General features: G+C 39.2%; 1 protein-coding gene and 1 non-coding gene across 2 annotated transcripts in view; both read left to right on the forward strand.

Moving 5' to 3' along the window:
• Nucleotides 1–19,572, forward strand: part of BMP5 (bone morphogenetic protein 5) — a 158,737-nt gene that overhangs the window by 42,669 nt on the left and 96,496 nt on the right. The window lies entirely within an intron of this gene.
• On the forward strand, nt 1,371–1,508 carry LOC119934561. Its single transcript, XR_005452963.1, has one exon. It is a non-coding gene; the product is annotated as a small nucleolar RNA SNORA7 (small nucleolar RNA).

Raw genomic sequence — 19,572 nt, forward strand, 5'->3', positions numbered from 1 at the left:
AGTGGGATTGTTCTGAAATAGAGCCGGCTAGGAAGCTGCAGAGAGAGGCTAACTCCCGATGAGGCTCTACATACCACTGTCTCAATTGTCCATGATAGGCATCAATAGAATCTACTAATTCTATTGTACTTTGTACTTGGCAGATAAAGAGTAGCCCACCTTTATTTGACTTCCCAAAATGCCCAACTCATTTCCAAGAAGACACAGCAGGATCTATCTGGTTGGGTGACTGTACATGATAGTGATATCCAGAATCTACTACTTCCTTTTCTTCCATGGACCCCATGCTAATCCAGGCCCTGGTTGTATTCCATCCGTTTGCACTGGCCTCCTCACTAGTATCCCTGCCTCCAGGTCCCAAGTCCATATTTCACTCTGTTAAAGTATTATTTATTAAACATTTCTCTTCAATAGTTACCCACTCCTCTCCACACTGAGCAGAAGCTGAGTTTAAGGCATGCCAGCACCCCTCTCCCTTTTATTTGAGAAGCAGCATAGTATAGTGGATAGAGCATGAAACTGGGAGGCAGAACATCATGGGTGCTAATCCCAGCTCTGCCACTTGTCTGCTGTGTGACCTTGGGCAAGTCACTTAACTTCTCTGTGCCTCAGTTACCTCATCAGAAAAATGGGAACTGAGACTGTGAGCCTCATGTGGGACAGGGACTGTGTCCAACCTGATTTGCCTGACACATAGTAAGTGCTTAGCAAAGCCAGAAATATTATTTTTCTTATGCACTTACTTGTCCCATAGCACCCCAGTTAACCCTTTTAAGATAGACTACTCACTGTACCTTGTTCTCGTCTCTCCCATTTCCTACTGGTAGCTCATGCCCTCTTTCCCCCAGACAGGAGCTCCCTTCTGCCTTTCCAGACTCTCCCCATCCTTAAGACCCTTCTGAAGTTTCATCTCCACTCTGAGGCCTTCCTCTTAATTATTTTCTCCTCCCCTTCTTCCTCAACAGGTTGCATTCTTTTAATTAAAACTTTATAACAATTTCACCAGCTATTCTATTGTGTACTCTGAACCACCTATAGCATTTCTGTACATATCACCTTAGAGAAGCAGCATTGCCTAATAGATAGATCATGGGCTTGGGAGCAAAATAACCTGAGTTCTAATCCTGACTCTACCACTTGTCTGCTTGGTGACCTTGGGCAAGTCACTTAACTTCTCTGTGCCTCAGTTATCTTATCTGTAAAATGGGGATTAAAACTGTGAGCTCCATGTGGGACAAGAACTGTGTCCAACGTGATTAGCTTGTATCTACCCCAGCACTTGGAAAAGTGCTTGAAACATAGTAAGTGCTTAAGAAATACCATTATTATTACTATACTCTCTAGACTATAAGCTCCCTCTAGACTGTGGGCCCCTATCTGGATCGCACCTGGAGAATTTCCAGTACTCTACCAGTCTCAGCTATGGGTGGGAGAGACAAGCAGAGGCATACCCATTCCATTCCTAGCTTGGGCAGTGGCTAGTGAATGGAAGGCAATCTGGGACAAGTCAAAACTCACCTGCTCTGGGCAGCAATGGCATGGGAGAGAGTTGAGGGCGGAGACTCAGGTTTACTGTGTGGAAGAAGACAATTGTACACTACTTCCATATTTTTACCAAGAAAACTCTATGGATACACTACCAGAATGATTGCAGATGGAGAGTGAGGGGTTCTGGGAGAGATGTGTCCATGGAGTCACTATGAGTCAGAAAAGACTCAACAGGATATGACATGACAAGACTATGAGCAAAGAATATGTCTACCAACTTGGTTTATTGTATTCTCCCCAGTGCTTAGTACAGTGTTCTGTACAAACCAATGCCTCTCCCAATCTTCTGTTCTGACAGGCCGGTTCCTGGTAGGGCAGTGGATGCAATGATCAAGTAGGTGGACATGGTGCACTACACAGTGAAATACACACATAATTATAATTATGGTATTTGTTAAGTGCTTGCTATTTTCCAGACACTCTACTAAGCTCTGAAAGATGTGTTATGCTCAAAGTGACCACGACATAGTGTCTCTGCTGAACTGTAGTGTCATACACCAGCAGACCGTTGCCAGGGTAACCAATGCTGTCTATGCTGGCCCAGTTTACCAGGCAAGTCATCCATATTCTTTGGAGAAATGTGAAATCAATAATGTTCAGACTAACCCAAGTTGTAACAAGGAAAATGGGCCAATTTTGCCTGCTTTTGAGTTTGATAATTAGCCTGAATCTGCAATGGAGCTCAGGGGGTTGTAAAATCTGAATCCAGAATCACAATGAATATCACTTGAAGCTGGAATGACTTCTCTTTCCAGGTATATATCCTGTGACATTTGGAAGCTTCTCATAGCTTTGACTCCAAACAGATAAAACTTCTATGGCTTGAGCTGAACTCTGTTCCGAGTTTTGTGGTTGGTTTAAAGCTCTAAGGTAAAGACTAAGTCCAAGAGTGTGAAACCTGATGAACCCAATTATTAGAAGGTTCATGGGTAAACTTTGTCACATAAAACCACCAAGTCCTTCATGAATGGAATTTTGATGTGGCCTATTTCAATAAAATGTCAGAGGCCTAGGTGATTTCTTTAATAAATCTGGCATCTGGTTCAGTACATGTGCTATAGTGGATTGATTCCTAATAGTCTCCATCACAATATATTAGAAATTTATTATTCATAATTTCAGTAATAATAACAATAATAATGATGGAATTTATTAAGCGCTTACTATGTGCAAAGCACTGTTCTAAGCTCTGGGGAGGTTACAAGGTGATCAGGTTGTCCCACAGGGGGCTCACAGTCTTAATCCCCCTTTTACACATGAGGTAACTGAGGCCCAGAGAAGTGAAGTGACTTGCCCAAAGTCACACAGCTGACAATTGGTGGTGGCGGGATTTGAACCCATGACCTCTGACTCCAAAGCCCATGCTCTTTCCATTGAGCCACTAGTGGAAAGAATGTTGGTATGGGAGTCAGCAGACCTGGGCCTTAGCCTCAGCTCTATCCCAATCTAACAGTGTAAATTCAGTCAAATCTCTTTCCCTCTTTTCTGTTTCTCCAAGTTCCTAATAGAGATAAGGTAAATGATAATAATAATAATAATAATAATAATAATTGTGGTATTTGTTAAGCGCTTACTATGTGTACTAAGCACTGGAGTGGATACAAGTAAATTGGTTTGGACACAGTCTCTGTCCGACATGGGGTTCACAGTCTTAATCCCCATTTTACAGATGAGGTAAGTAAGGCACAGAGAAATGAAGTGATTTGCCCAAGGTCACACATCAGCACATCAGACTGGCAGAACTAGGATTAGAACCCAGGTCCTTATAATAATAATAATAATAATAATAATAATAATAATAATAGCATGTATTAAGCACTTACTATGTGCAAAGCACTGTTCTAAATTCTGGGGAGGTTACAAGGTGATCAGGTTGTCCCACGGGGGGCTCACAGTCTTAATCCCCATTTTACAGATGAGGTAACTGAGGCACAGAGAAGTGAAGTGACTTGCCCAAAGTCACACAGCTGACAAGCAGTGGAGCTGGGATTTGAACCCATGACATCTGACTCCCAGGCCTGTGCTCTTTCCACTGAGCCACGCTGCTGAGAAACAGCATGGACTAGTAGGTAGAGCAGGGCCCTATGTCCAACCTGATTAACTTGTATATAGCCCAGTGTTTGGTACAGTGCCTGGCATTTAGCAAGCGCTTAACAAATACCACTGAAAGATAATACCATCTATCCCATGCCTTAACCTTGATTCTGCGAAGTATCACAGCACTCTGGGAAGGCATGGCTAGTTGTGGCAGAACTAAAGGGAGTCTTGATGGATGTCTTCCCCATCACTAGTTGAATGAAGCAGGGCTATGATCTCTTTTTAGTAGTTTTTCATATCTATTTGTAACAGCCATGCAGGAGAATGAAACAAGAAAGCTGATTATTATGCTGATCCTCTCAGAAACTCTCAGAAATTGAGGTACAGTGAGAAGGTTAGCATCAGAGGAGCAAAGTGTGAATGCTAGTTCAGAATCAGCGAAGTGTACAAGATTGACAATTCATTTGCAGAAAACTGAAGCAGTTTACTAGACTACTCCAGGAAGAACTCAACTTAGGTCCAAAGATAGTCATTGCCTACCCAGAGCTGAACACTGTAACTGAATTATGCTACTTGGGTAGTATACTGTACAAGAAAAACAGAAGAAGATAATGCAAATCAAGAGGGCTGGAATGTCCTGAGGGAAGCAGACAGACAGCATAGTGCTAATTTAGCAACAAGATGAAGACCAACCTAAAAGTTTGTAGCCACCAAGTTTCTATGTTGTTGTGGGGCCGGGACTTAATACAGCTGCCAGATCCACCTTTCAGATAAAATTCATCAATTTTACCCACAGAGTCTCCAAAACATTAAAAACTATTATAAGATAAAAAATGAGGTCCTGGAATGCTAAAATTCCACCATTCATTCAATTCATTCAATTGTTTTTATTGAGCACTTACTGTGTACAGAGCATTGTACTAAGAACTTGGGAAATACAAGTTGGCAACATATAGAGACTGTCCCTACCCAACAATGGGCTCAGTCTGGGGAGGCCAGCATCAAATCAGTTATTTTTAGCAAAGTTATTAACATTTATTGGTCAACCAGTGATATTTATTGAGCACTTTCTGTGAGCACAACACTGTACTAAGCACTCAGGAGAATAGAATAAAATAGAGTTGGAAGGGCACAGTCTGTGTCCTCAAGAAGCTTACCATGCATTAAGTGCTGAACTAGCAATTCTAAAATTATCATGCATTGATTTATGATAAAGGAAAGGCATAAAGATAGAGGAAAGTAAAGACTGTCTTTACTTGCTTAGGATGATGAAGAGGCTGTGTGTCATGCATTAGTCTTACCAGTGAGACACACAGGCACACACACACACACACACACACACACGCGCGCACACACACACACACACACACAGAGAAATAATTCAGAATCAGTCTCTCCAAAGCCCAATATCCAAACACATGCACATATACATACATATAAACTTCATCCAAGAAACTAGTGAGGAAAGAAGGAGAGTGTACTACTTAGTACTGTTTTACTAACTGCTGGGATGAGGCTACTGAATTTACCAGTGTTTGATGAAGGTGAGGGTAAGACAAAGCTCTCATTGAGCAAGTGGGGTTAGAGAGTCTGAGGATTTATGTAAAGATAAGGTTTGTATTGGTCAAAAATATACATGTTAAGCCAGCACTATACATGACAAATATAGCTAATAAAGGAACATTTGGTACATATTAATCATTTTGACTTTCATGCTATTAATTTCTATAGTGCAATTACAAATGACTAGAAAAAGAACAATTTTACTCTTAAATAAGTTGACTTTCCTTACCCACTTCACAAACTGCTCTCCCACTTCTCCTATAGAGACCATAAGGAATGTCTAAAATTACTGTGGAATTGGGGGAAAATGCAGAACATTGAATATCTGAATGTCTTGAAGCAAAAGTGAGCCTCAGGTCTGGCAGCCCCAACCAGCTATTTGAGCCTTACAGAGGGAACACCGCAAGTGATTAAGCAAGAGCACATGGTCATAGGAGCCAGGTTGTGAGTGAAAGTGAATAGGGAAGAGGTAGATTGACAAAAGTAGTAGTTATTCAAAACTCTATTTTGTGGTAGGCAGAATGATAGAGAGAATATTTAGTGTGACTACTCAAGCTGGTTGAAAAGGGACTGCTGAATGCTTGTATGATCTAGAGTATCCATCAAGTTAAACTAGTTGATGGAATCTTCCATCAGAAATTATGAAAGAGCCCTGGACCTGACATTTCAGGTCTAATTTGCCTGAATGTATGAATTACAGTGTTTGTGGTTTGCTTAGTGGCCTTCCCAGACTAAGCTCTTTTTCTTCCTTCCTTTCTTCCTTTCTTCCTTTCTTCCTTTCTTCCTTCCTTTCTTTCTTTCTTTCTTTCTCTCTTTCTTTCTCTTTCTTTCTTTCTTTCTCTCTTTCTTTCTTTCTTTCTTTCTTTCTTTCTTTCTTTCTTTCTTTCTTTCTTTCTTCTTTCTTTCTTTCTTTCTTTCTTTCTTCCTTCCTTCCTTCCTTCCTTCCTTCCTTCCTTCCTTCCTTCCTTTCTTCCTTTCTTTCTTCTCAGTGGAAAACAGCACGGGCTTTGGAGTCAGAGGTCATGGGTTCAAAACCCGGTTCTGCCAATTGCCAGCTGTGTGACTTTGGACAAGTCACTTAATTTCTCTGGGCCTCAGTTACCTCATCTGTAAAATGGGGATTAAGACTGAGCACTTAGAGCAGTGCTTTGCACATAGTATGACTGTAATAAATGCCATTATTATTATTATTATTTCCCCTATCCGTTATCCCCTCTGCATTGCCTATGCACTAGACTGTTTAACCCTTAAAAAAATCCACCACAGCCCACACAATACTTTTGTAGAATACTCTTATCCTCTACTATTTCTCCTATCTCTAATCTCTTTTAATGTCTGTCTCCCCCTCTAGACTGCAAGCTGCTTCTGGGCAGGGATCACATCTAAGTACTCTGTTATATCGCACTTTCCCAAGCACTTAGTACAGTGCTCTGTATGCAGTAAGTGATTAATAAGTACCACTGATTAATTGAACTGTGTACAGTGAGTGTTCAGTAAATACCACTGATGGTAAACATAATGCCTCTCATACCCTCCCATCCCACTCAATCTCATTCCTGCTTGGGCCCAGAGTGTAATGAGCAAGGAGGACAGCAGAGGTTTAAGACATTGGGAACTGTATGTAAAGGATTATTATTAATAGTACTCATTTTCAGTCAAAAGCACCTCAGCCAAACTGCTAATGCTGTATCATAGATCTATGACCCAGCAGGCAATTGGCTTGGAAGCCACTGCTGTCTTCATCTTCAGCTATTTTGGGGGATTCCTGCTGGGTCTGTCCAATTTGCTGAATGCTGTAGGTAGTTTTTCAGTCAGAATCATTCTTCACCATTGATGGCATAGCCCCAGTGGACATTTTCTTACTCGCAGAACTACATCTTACTACAACCCTGACTACACACTTCATGCCTCTAGTGTTAGCCTTCTCATTGTGCCTCAATCTCATATATCTCCCTGATCACCCCTCTTCCACGTCCTGCCTCTGACCTGGAATGCCTTCCCTCCTCAAATCTGACAGAAAATTACTCTCCCCCCTTCAAAGCCTTATTGAAGGTACACCTTCACCAACAGGCCTTCCTTGACTAAGCACCCCCTTTCCTCTTCTCCCTCTCCCTTCTACATCACCCTGACTAGCTCCTTTTGTTCTTCCCCCACTTCCAGCTTTTATGTACATATGCATTTATGTACGTATCTGTGATTTTTTTTATATTAACATCTGTATCCCCTTCTCTAAACTGTAAGCTCATTATGGTCAGGGAATGCATCTGTTTATTGTTGTATTGTACTCTCCCATGTGCTTAGTACAGTGCTCTGCACACAGTAAGCACTTAACAAACATGATTGAATGAATGAATGAATGAATGAAAGAACAAACGAACAAGTACTATAATCCAGGCTTCCATATTCCTGGAGCTACACCCCTTTCTCTGGGCCAAAGGTAGAACTACATGGAAATTAGATATTTTATATGGAATATATGTAGATTGAAAACAAACCCATTTTAATTACGATTGTTTTCAAGGGATGAATTAATAAAAATTTCTTCATAGAGAAATTAGGAAGAAAATGGAAAATGATGGAAATACATACCAAACATGAAGGGTGACTATACTCTGGGGAGAAAACATAAAACCTGAAAATCTTTGAGGTTTTACTGTCTTTAGAAAAAGAGCACTCTATCTATTAAGATATTATTACTAGAACCTATATAAAATATGCCATTAGGATTTTTTCCAGCTCAAACCATTAGTCCAATAATTAAAAAAAAGAAAAACCGTCAACAATGCAACCATTTGTTGATCTTTTTTGCATCAGTTCTTGTACATGATAATAATACTACTAATAATAATAATGGCTTTCATTATTATATTATATATATTATTGATATTCCAAAAACAGTATATTCTAATGCCTACATTTGGGAAAGGATTTTATGATACTAGCCTGTGTTTTTCAAATACCAAAAATGGACTCAGTGAAACTGTAATAAGGGTATAACATAAGGTTCCTGTTTACTGTAATTCACCCTTTTACTCTAATTCACCCTGGATTTTCCTTCCAAGGGGAAAAGTACAATCTTTATTCCATGATGGTTAAATTTAGAGGGCCTGTTACTCTTTGTTCACAGCATCCAAATTGGCATTTAGATCACAAAGCTGGAACTATTTGCTAACTGGCATACCCTATTCCTTAGGTGTTCACATTTGAAGACCGGATTCTAGGAAAAATTAACAGCACTTAATAGGAGAAAAAATAATGTAGTTCCCTGTTTGATACTTGGCAACAGTTTTAATCATTAATCATTTAATCATTAAGCTTTTTCACTCCAGCTTTATCTAGAGACCTAATTCAGCCAAATCCAGCAAGCCAGATACACATTCAGGCCTATAAAAGTCAATTCTTAACATCCTTTGGAGTGCAGAAACAAGAAAAAAAAATTGCTTTAAAACTAAGTCCACATTTCTTTATAGTGGGATCCTGCATGAAGCTCTAAAAGTGGAAATCATATTTCAGACCTTTGTGTTCATCTTCAGCACAGAAATTAGGGAGTTTTTGTCTCAGCTTCTACTGTGAGATATATTACAGACTTGGAAATTTATTTTTATATAACCACTAAAAAGTCTTGTGGTATTTTATAAAAATATTTCCATTATCTTCATGTCTTTTGAGAGTGTTCTGACCATGTTATTTCTGCACAAAAATTTTTTGAGATTATCTATAGAGTTATGACCAAAGGTAGTAAACCTGGGGATCTAACCGGCTTGGATGTTTTTTTTAGGTGAAGAGCTATTAAAGGGGGTAATAGCCTTTTGATGTCTGTCTTTTCACAGTAGCACAATAGCTAATTCCTGTGCCCTCTGACCTTTTAGTGTCCTGTAACAGGGTATTTGCATTAATCTGCTGCTTATCTGTCACCCACCACATTTGATATTTCCAGCCCCTGCTTTCAATTATCAGTCATTAGAGACAGCACTGAGTCATTCTGGGAGAAAACTTGCAAGACCTTTGACCTGCTTTTGTCAGATAACTACAAATATTCACTGTAGATAAACTATCATTTCATTGTATTGAAGATGTAAACGAGTGTACTTTGTAGTGTATCAACTTACTATAACCTCTATCACCTTGAGGTGGTTAAAAATGGACTGGTTTACTTTACTGCTAGTGTAGAAGAATTCATGAGGTCAACAGTGAAATTTAGTGAGATTAGAATAGTTGACCTCTATCTGCCATGTGATCTGTAAGACCAACAGATTTTTCCACTTAAGAAAATAAAACAACTGAACATTTCCATTTCCTTAGGAAGACTGCTTCAATACTTGTGATGGAATGGTTTTCCAAAGTTCCTGTTGAGTCTTATATTTGACTTTGTTCAATAATTCAACAAAAATGCTAACATTCTAGAATCTTCATAAGAACTATTCATGTTTAAAATCATCCTTTAGAAGTCATTGTAAGGGTTCTGAAGAAGTCAAATTAAATCCACACAGCATGTACATACTAGGAACTTACATTAAGCCAATTTTATAGGAAATGCATTGGGGCCTGAAAGTGTTTTAGATAACCTGATATACTCTATTTTTTTATTTCACTTGTGGAAAAGAAGATCCCAAATTTCTGGCTAACACAACAAGACTGGAATATTTACTGCATTCTCCTTTCATAGTACAATTATAATGTCACCTCAAAGACAGAGTAGGTGATTAAGGCCATGTCTGGATGGACCACGTAAAACTTGGCAAGGACCTTTTAAATAATGATGATGGTAAGCTTGTTGTGGGCTGTGAATGTGACTATTTATTGTTGCATCATACTCTGCTAAGTGCTCAGTACAGTGCTCTGCACACAGTAAGTGCTCAATAAATACAATTGCATGATTAAATGAATGAATAATAACAACATTTGTTCAAAACTTTCTATATTCCAAGCTCTGTCCCAAGGGCTAGAGTAGGTACAACATAATCAAGTTGGACTCAGTTTCTGTCCCACATGGGGCTCACAAACTAAGTAGGAAGGAGGATAAACAGGTATTGAATCCCCATTTTACAGAGGAAGAAACTGAAGCATAGAGGAGTTAAGTGATTTGCCTAAGGTCACACAACAGTCAAGTGGCAAATAGAACATCGTACTTTTACAGCAGACTCTATACCTAGTCAAGTGGAATGCTAAGCACATGGATGAGATGAATATTTTTGGAAACATGCACACTAATCCTGTCTATTTTTTTAAACTATTCGTTAAGCACTTACTATGTACCAGACACTGTACTAACATTAGATAGATAGATATGAGGTAATCGGGTTGTACACAGTCCATATCCCACATGGGGCTCACAATTTGAATCCCCATTTTACAGATGCAGTAACCGAGGCACAGAGAAGTTAAGTTACTTTCCCAAGACCACACAGCAGACAAGTGGGATGTCTGGGATTGGAACCCAGGTCCTTTAACTCCCAGGCCTGTGCTTTCTACTAGGCCATGCTATGAATCCTTTCTCATGAACTCTGACACCAGGCTAACAGTTAATCTGAAATTGGACATTTCTAGCCCCCCACCCTGTCTTCCTTCTCTAGGGCCCCATGGCTGCAGAAAACTCCTGGGCCTACCAGGAACAACTCAGGATGATCAGATCTTAAAGGAAAACCATCTGCCTGCTTGATCTCAACAGAGTATTTTTCCATCTTCTGGAGTTCAGTTGTTATGAAAAATATGACTAGAAAATGCTCCCTGGGCAGTAGTTGGATATGAGGCAAATTTCATTAGGAACATTAAGAAACGTAGGGATGTTGCAAATTATTTTTAGCCAGAGGTTAGATTTGTTTGATGCAGATGCTGGTTAATTTTTTTCTTCTGTGCCATGATTTCACATTTATTTGGAAATTACACTGTGATGGGTAGCTGGCTTAATTAGCCCTATATACTGTATTCAATATCTGGAATTTGTTTCTGAATAGAATTTTTCAGAGGTTTAGAAATGTTGCTATTATATGTTACCATAATCAAATAATGTTCATGAAATGCTTGTCTAGTTTGCCTCTGTCTTTAATGTTCAATAATTATGGCATTTCTTAAATGCTTATTCTATGTCAAGGGTTGAGATAGATTTAAAACCCATGGGAGTCAGAGGGCCTGGGTTCTAATCCTGGGTCTGCCACTTGTCTGCTGTGTGACCTTGGTGAATCATTTAACTTCTCTGTACCTCAGTCATCTCATCTGTAAACTGAGGAATATGACTGTGAGCTCCAAGTGGGACATGGACTGTGTCCAACATGATTATCTTGTATCTACCCCACCACCTAATACAGTGTCTGGCACATAGTAAGCACTTAAAAAAGCTACAATTATTATTATTTTTACTAATATTCTTATAATTAAATAATTAAAACATTCTGTTCTACCAAAGGTCACAGTCTAAAAGGGAGACAGAGCAGGAATCTTATCCCCATTTTACAGGTGAAGGAATTTGAGGCATAGGGAGGTTCAGAGTTTCATCCAAGATCACAGATCAGGGACACTGGCAGATTTGGGGTTAGAATCCAGATCCCCAGAAGCAGGCCTTTCCTACTAGGTCATGCACAGTCTCTAGGCATGTGAATAATGAAGCATCAGATTCTCACATTTTGCAAGTAACAAAGTCTATTAAAATATATACATATATATATATATATTTATATATATATATAGTCCAGTGGAAAGAGTATTGGACTGGGAATGAACTCTCTCTAGACTGTGAGCTTGTTGTGGTCAGGAATGTGTCTGTTTGCTTTTATATGGTACTCTCCCAAGCACCTAGTATAGTGCTTTGCACACAGTAAGCACTCAATAAGTATTATTGAATGAATGAATCAGGAGGTTTGCATTTTCAAAAGTGCTTAGTACAGTGCTCTGCACACAGTAAACACTCAACAAACACTATTAATTGATGGATTGATCTCAGTTTTGCCACAAACCTGCTGTGCTACCTTCTGTTAATCACTTCTCTGTCTTGTGTCTCAACTTCTTCATCTGCAAAACAGAGATAAAGATTCCTGACTCTTAACTCTTACCAAGGGTGTGAGGACAACGTGAGATAAGTAATCTAAAAGATGCCTTGAAAAACTCAAGTGTTATGCAAATGGAAGGTATTACTCTGATTTTGTAAGAACTTGCTTTGCCTTGAGGATAAAAGCATTGGTAATTTGGGGATTATGGCCCTTTTACTATCCTCTCTGGGGGAGGCATTATCCTGCATAAAATACCTGGTGCTGAATGACTTGACTGTAGGAATGAAGCATGAACTATGGAGAACTTTTGTATAGTCGACTTCATCTCTCTCTGGAGAAAACCCTTAAATAATGTTGTGGAGTGATAGGATCCGGGTGCCCATATAGCACCTTTTGTTTGATTCTTTGAAATCTAACACAGATAAGTAATAACTCTGTGAGTAATCTTTTAATGATTTTTGCACTCAGCAACACAGTATCATGTGTAGTCTTTCAGCAGCAGGCTAAACTCCTGGGGCAGTTTGGTAAGACAGTGCATTGAGCTACTGAAGGTATTTGTGATGTCCAAGTTCTTGTGTGGGAGATTGACAAACTGCAATTCCTTACAAATTCTAGTTAAAGAGCAAGATAGCAAAAAACAATGGTCAGTCTGCCGCTTATTAATCCTAATCTTGAAATACTTTCTACATGAATTTGTTCGGCATGCCATTTCTACACTTTTCCACTAAGAGAAGATCTGTCTGAGTGCTTTTTATCCTGCTGAAAAATAGGGACTACATTACCAATCAGCACCCCCACTCTATTCTATCTCCATAATAAAAAGCTTTACTGAATATTTCCTTTAAAAAGAAGTTTAATCTTTGTAACTGGCAATTTAGGAGTTGGTGTTAATGCCCTAATATAGACTCTCCTGTTTCTTTTCACTGTCATCCCACTTATCTCTAAATGTGAAACACTCAATGCATATCCCTCCCTCTTTTCTGCTTTGAAATTTCCATTTACTTTTTTCAAAAAATGAGATCTCAAATCCAATCCAAAGGACTGTCCTCTAAGCAGAACTCTAATATGCATTTTTTATTGTAGAATTTTTATTAAAATTGCTTTGAAAGTTTAGAACAACTGTTTTTAAAGGGACTCAATAATACTAAGATTATTCCGATCTATTCATGAATTAGTATATTTCAGAAAAAAAATGAAGCAACTTCTTCACATGAGTACAAAATCATGGCAGCACATTTTCACTTTGACTTATATCATCATTTTTTAAATTATCTATTTGTTATCAATGGCATTTATTGAGTGCTTACTAGGTGCAAAGCACTGTACTAAGCACTTGAGAGAGTGCAGTGCAACAGAGTTCATTCATTCAGTCATATTTATTGAGCACTTACTGTGTGCAGAGCACTGTATTAAGCTCTTAGGAAGTACAAGTTGGGAACATATAGAGACGGTCCCTACCCAACAATGAGCTCAGAGTCTAGAAGATGGAGACAGACAACAAAACAAAACAAAACATGTAGACAGGTGTCAAAATCATCAGAACAAATAGAATTAAAGCTATATGCACATCATTAACAAAATAAATAGAATGGTAAATATGTACAAGTAAAATAAATAGAGTAATAAATCTGTACAAATATATATACAAGTGCTGTGGGGAGGGGAAGGAGGTAGAAGTTAGCAAACACATTCCTTGCCCACAAGGAGTATATGGTCAAGATGGGGAGGCAGACATTAATATAAATAAATAACATATGATATATAGTTTAAAGCTATGTATAATAGTGCCGTGTTTTGAGGGTGTGGAAAATGTCGAATCCCCAAAGGTCACAGATCCAAATGCAATCCAGGAATACAGAATTTATCCATGAAATGGGAATAGTGAAAGTAAAAATCAGTGGGCTGAAGTATGGCTTAGCACTGGATGATGAGAAGTGGGGCTGACTGGATCATCTGTAGTGAAGGAGGGGTTCTCATGCACTCTGGAGGGTATGGCACTTAGCTGCCAGCTCCACATTGTGGTCATCTTGGAGGCTAGTCCATTTTGGGCCTGGAGTTCTGTCACCCATCTCCCAGGGACAGGTTAGGGAATTGGTATGGAAAGAGTGAGAGACTGGGTTAGAAAGGTAGAGTTTATACAAATTTTATTCTGTGAGGTGAATTGAACTTCCCTTTCAGGAAGGATATGATTAATTATTTTGGATGTGGCAAATTGAACTTCCCTTTCTGGTGGCATATAATTAATCATATTGGCGCTTCCCTATCAGGAGAAATATACTTATGCGTTTCTCACGTGTGGCAAACACCTAGTTCCCACTCACGAATGCTTCCCACTCAGGAGGAATTCACTTATGCCTGTTTGCACGTGGTGAGGAAGTAAGTTCCCACCCACTCAGGAAGATCACATTTATTTGTTCCACACACATGGCAAAGCACCCTAGCCTCTAGCCCCATGAGTGTTCAGTGGGATACCTACCTATCCCATGGCTCCTCATTTGGTGCAGGCAGAGCAGGCATCTTATGCTCTGGGCAGAGGTGACATACAACCTGGTGCCACAAGTCTCAATCCACTACCCAGAAGGTCAGAGGGCACAGGTACTTATTACCTGTGCCTCCAGGCCATTCCAGCTTCCCATCTCTGCTTTTCCAATCTCTGCCCTCCCTGCTTCCTCCATACCTTATTTGAATGACATGGGGGTGAGGAGCACTTTCTGTATTCCTGCCTAGGTTGTCAATCTAGCAGTTTCAGTTGCAGGGATGGTGTCCCATCCATGCTGTCAAGTTCCTCTTTGCTGGATTAGGCAGTTACGAGATAGCATTTGACCAGGAAATGGTGGGTACCCCAGTTCACCTTGGGACAGGTTCTCATTGGAAGCAGCCCTGGTCAGTGACTGTCAGAGTCCTGGGGCTGTGGCAGGAAACTCTGGTCCAGAATGGAGCAGTCTGGGAAGGCAGAGGCAGCCAAGGGTCACTCTCTGCCTATGGGCAGAACAGTAGAAGCTTTGGTCCCAGTCTGGGCAGTTTGCTGAGCTGCTGAGCCTGGTGCTGCCTCACTATCAGAGGAGGAGGAAGAGGCTCTGTATTACTGTGGCCCCATGAGAACTCTGACTTGGCCAGAGTTTCTCCCTCAGCCTCAGCAGAACTTTATCTCCCAGAATAAACTTTTGCTTGGGCAGTGGTGATAGATCAAAAGGTGTGAGGTATAGAAGTAAAGACTCCAGGTGGCTTCCCATAGCTACAGCTTACTCACTAGTGTGTTCTCTCTGGGACTGGGGTCTAGGATGGATGTCCTGCTTCCTCTAGGACCTTATCTACTTTCTCTTTCTCTGAGAAGTAACCACTTTCCCAAGAAAGTGGAGCTATGTCTGTTAGACCTTTTTATGTCTCCCTGAGTATCCCTCAAGATTCATCATTAAATTTAATTGGAATATGGTTATCTTTATTTTTCAAATATGGCTCTTGATTTCTATGTTATACCATGAAAAGAGAATACAGTTGTCAGTAGATATTTAATTTACAGTAGCTAAATAAGGCAGCCCCTCTCAGGATTGCACCTGGAGCATTTTCAGTACTTTACCAGTCTCAGCTATGGGAGGGAAAGTCAAGCAGAGGCATACCCATTCCATTTGTAGTTTGGGCAGTGACTAGCCAGTGGAAGACAATCTTCTAGAAGTCAAAACTTACCTGTGCTGAACAGCAATGACATGGGAGAGTGTCAAGGGTGAAGATTCAACTTTACTGCTCAGAAGAAGGCAATGATAAACCTCTTCCATATTTTTATCAAGAACTGTGGTATTTGTTAATCACCTACTCTGTGCCAGGCACTGGACCTTGGCAAATCACTTGAATCTCTGTGCCTCAGTTCCCTCATCAGTAAAATGAGGAGAAAATACCTCCATTTAGACTGTGGGCTCCTTGTGGCACTGGGCCTGGGTCCAGCCTCAGCACACAGTGGAAGTTTGACAAATCCCATAGTTATTATTATTATCATTATTAAATGGATGTGGGCAGTTCAGGGATTACACAGCAAATGAAGGGATTTGAGATACAAAGTAGATCTAGACCCATCCACTCATTAGATGTCCCTATTGTCAGGGAAAATCAGGGAGTATAGCCAATCCATGTCCGTGAGCTCTTCTGCCCTAAAGCAGCATGATTTACAAAATATTTTTGTCCATGCTAAAGACCTCCTTTAAGGTCTTCCAGGAAGATTTCAATGGTGGGGAGGGCTGTAACCTGGTGGATTAGAAGGCAGAAGGAAATTCCAGGCAGCTGGAAGATTGTGTGGAACCAGTCAAAAGCAAAAGAGTCGAGAGCAAGCCAAAACTATAAGCTTGGGAGGAGTGTGTTACAGGTCCCATTTCGTACAGTGCAAAGTCGTACTTGTAGAAGACAAAAGTACAGCATTATGAATTAGGTGGTCTGGCCTAGAAAACGGAGCTTTGTACCTCGTGTCAAGAGGTTGGGTCTACCAATAAACTTGGGTTTACCATTTGGCTGCCCGTTCATGAAAGAGGGGTGCAATTCTTGTCACTGGCCTGGTCCCCAGCAGGGTTGTGGAGATTACTTTAAAAAGTATTTTAAGCTTCATTAGGATAACAAGGCTAAGTAAATCTAACTCATTCCCTGACTCTTTCCAAAATACTGTCTGGAATTTATTTAGGTAATTATTATTCAAGTCGGTGGGATTTAGGCATTTGACATCCTGGTCGAGACTACAATGCAACTTTATTCTGGGGAGTATGGTTAATATAAATTTTATGAAAGTCTTTGAAAATTTACCCCTAAGGGTTTAGGTTAAATGGTCTGGATTAGAAAACCGAAAATTTCGAAAAATGGATGAAATTCTAGCTTCCCACTTTATTACACTAACATTTCACAGGAGGATTCCAAACAGTAGATGGCTTTACACAATATGGATTCAATACTCCTCTGAATGATGCAGGTGCACATGTTAAAATGATCCAAAACACTCATTGCTCAGCTGCTATGTTCCATGAATGCATTTTTGAAGAGTTACAATTGGAAATGAATTTCAAACATGGTACAGCATCACCCTGAAAATTTACTGGAAGTTTCTGCAATTGCTTGGAAATTGTAACTTAGTACATGCATTTTTTATGTATTATTTGATAATAATAATTCTACTTGGGTAATGTTCATAAAGTCCAATTGATTCTCTCACTTATAACCAAATTAGTCTATGGAAATGCATTAATTGGTCATAATCAACAGAAATTTCTGGTTTCCATGCCTTTATAATGATTCTAGATATAACTACAGATTTAAAAATCTCAGTGAACTAATCAGTTAAAGAATTAATGGTATTTGTTGAACTACTTCTAAGGGTTAAGTACTGTACTAAGTGCTTGGGAGAATAAAAGAAGTGAAACATACCATATTTGCTTGCATAGTGGCCCACTCAGATTTGGGAAGAGGAAATGCAAGGTCATTTTTATACCAAATAACTGTAGCTTAAGTGGTATTGGGGCACTCCAGGAGAAGATCAGATTGTGATAACACAGCAGAGAGGGATTTGTGTCAGGAGATGGGAGGTTTCTTCATTTAAAGTCATACAGCAGGGAGGGAATAGGAGAAAAAAGGTTGGTGGTTAATTCATTGAATGCCTATAACATGTGACACTTGGAACAGCACAAAAGAAGTAAGAGATGCAGTCACAGTTGCCCATTAAACCATCTCTTTCTTTCTACCCCATTCTTTTTCTGCTCCCCCCATTGCTCGTCTTAGTGCTTATAAGACCCTACGTAAAAGTCCCACCTCTATTTTAATGTTACAAAACTTATGCAAAAGTAGACAGTATGAGAGTGAATGTGGCATATATCTTACCCTCAAGCTGCTTACAACCTAATGGATGTTCTTTGGAGAACAGGCATGATTGGGTATACTAAATAACATGTGGAAAGTTCAATTCTAATTCTGTCCATGTCACTCACTTTCTGGTAGACCAGGCCAAAGTATTCAACCTCACTATTGCTTTATATTATTATTTGCAAATTAAGACCAAGTTCACCTACTTTACATGATTTTGGGTTAAATGAACCTTTTTAAAAGTACTAGAGTGTCTACATATGTCTATATGTAAGCTAAATGCTAATGAAAAAAGAGTTTTTTCTTTCTTTTTGTTTAGATTTATGGCATAGCAAGAAGGGAAATATATTGTATCCTGCCTCTAAAATCACAACATAATTATTCAGTCACAACTTACAATCCTTTAGCTCATTTTTCAGGGTCTGACTCCATTTTGGAGATTCTGTAGCATGCTGACTATACAAATGAACTTGTGGATGTGGTTTTCAGATAATTTAAAGTTTGGCTTGCCAAACAAAATGAACTTTGGTTGTCTCAGATTAGCCCTTCTGCAGTTGTGTTTGGTTATCTGAGCTTTCTTTTGGGTTAACTGAACTAAGCCTCCTTTGGAAAACTGATCATTAGGAAAGCAGACATTTGGATAATAGTCTTCTCCTGAAATCTCCATGGATATCTAGTTTCTCCTTTTTCTCACCCTGTTGCCTGCCTCTGCCTTCTTCATGGTCCATTAGCATCTCCACTGGAGAGTGGGCAGGGGAATGAAGGAAGTGAAACTCAAATCTATCTGTTTTGGGACTTAGTAGGAACTCTTGTAAAAGTTTTGTAGAGAAAAAGAGATTGAAACTATAGTTTAAAATAATAGTTTGGAACTATTTGTCAATTTCTTTGTCAATGTAATCCATGTCCACGACTTTTCCTGGTTTGTTGAACCTTAAATGAATCTGGGACAGAATATATGTAACTAGTTTCATTGAATTATTATAGATGAATGCTGTATATAAGAGATGAGACATAAAGTTTACTGAAAATTCACTGTGCATATAGTAAAGAAATGCTATTTTCTGTAATACACCTAATACTTGGCTGCTGCACAATAAATCAGTTATTCCAATGAACATTTCTATTAAAAATTATATTAAAAACATCCTCAAGTTGCTAGTGGAAAAGGAAGGAGTTTTCTCAAAATTGGTGAGCTTTCTTACAAAGTTTGTTTTCTTTCATGGAAGAAAACATAACTGGATTTCAAATATAAACAGAAGATAGTTGACTGAATAAGGCACATGAGGAGGACATGATTTCATTTGCAGGACCAGAGATCGAATAATTTTTTCATCTTGTTTATGTTTCTACAGACAAGAGGATGTTTTTGCCATCAGAAAAACCCATGAATTTGTGTATACATGTAAAGCATTTTCAGGGCTTTTTTAAATGGTAAAGCCTCATGTGTATAATTTTTTATTTGGGTACTTTACCTCAGGTTAAATTTTGTTTATCACTTACATATCCATTTACTCTTACCTGTGGCTCCTTAATCTTTCTAACAATTATATGATTTAAATCTACTTTGAGATTCTCCTGACCCTTTCACTTTTCTAATCACTTTACAACATTG

Source organism: Tachyglossus aculeatus, chromosome 1 (assembly GCF_015852505.1).
Source record: "Tachyglossus aculeatus isolate mTacAcu1 chromosome 1, mTacAcu1.pri, whole genome shotgun sequence".
Taxonomy (NCBI): domain Eukaryota; kingdom Metazoa; phylum Chordata; class Mammalia; order Monotremata; family Tachyglossidae; genus Tachyglossus; species Tachyglossus aculeatus.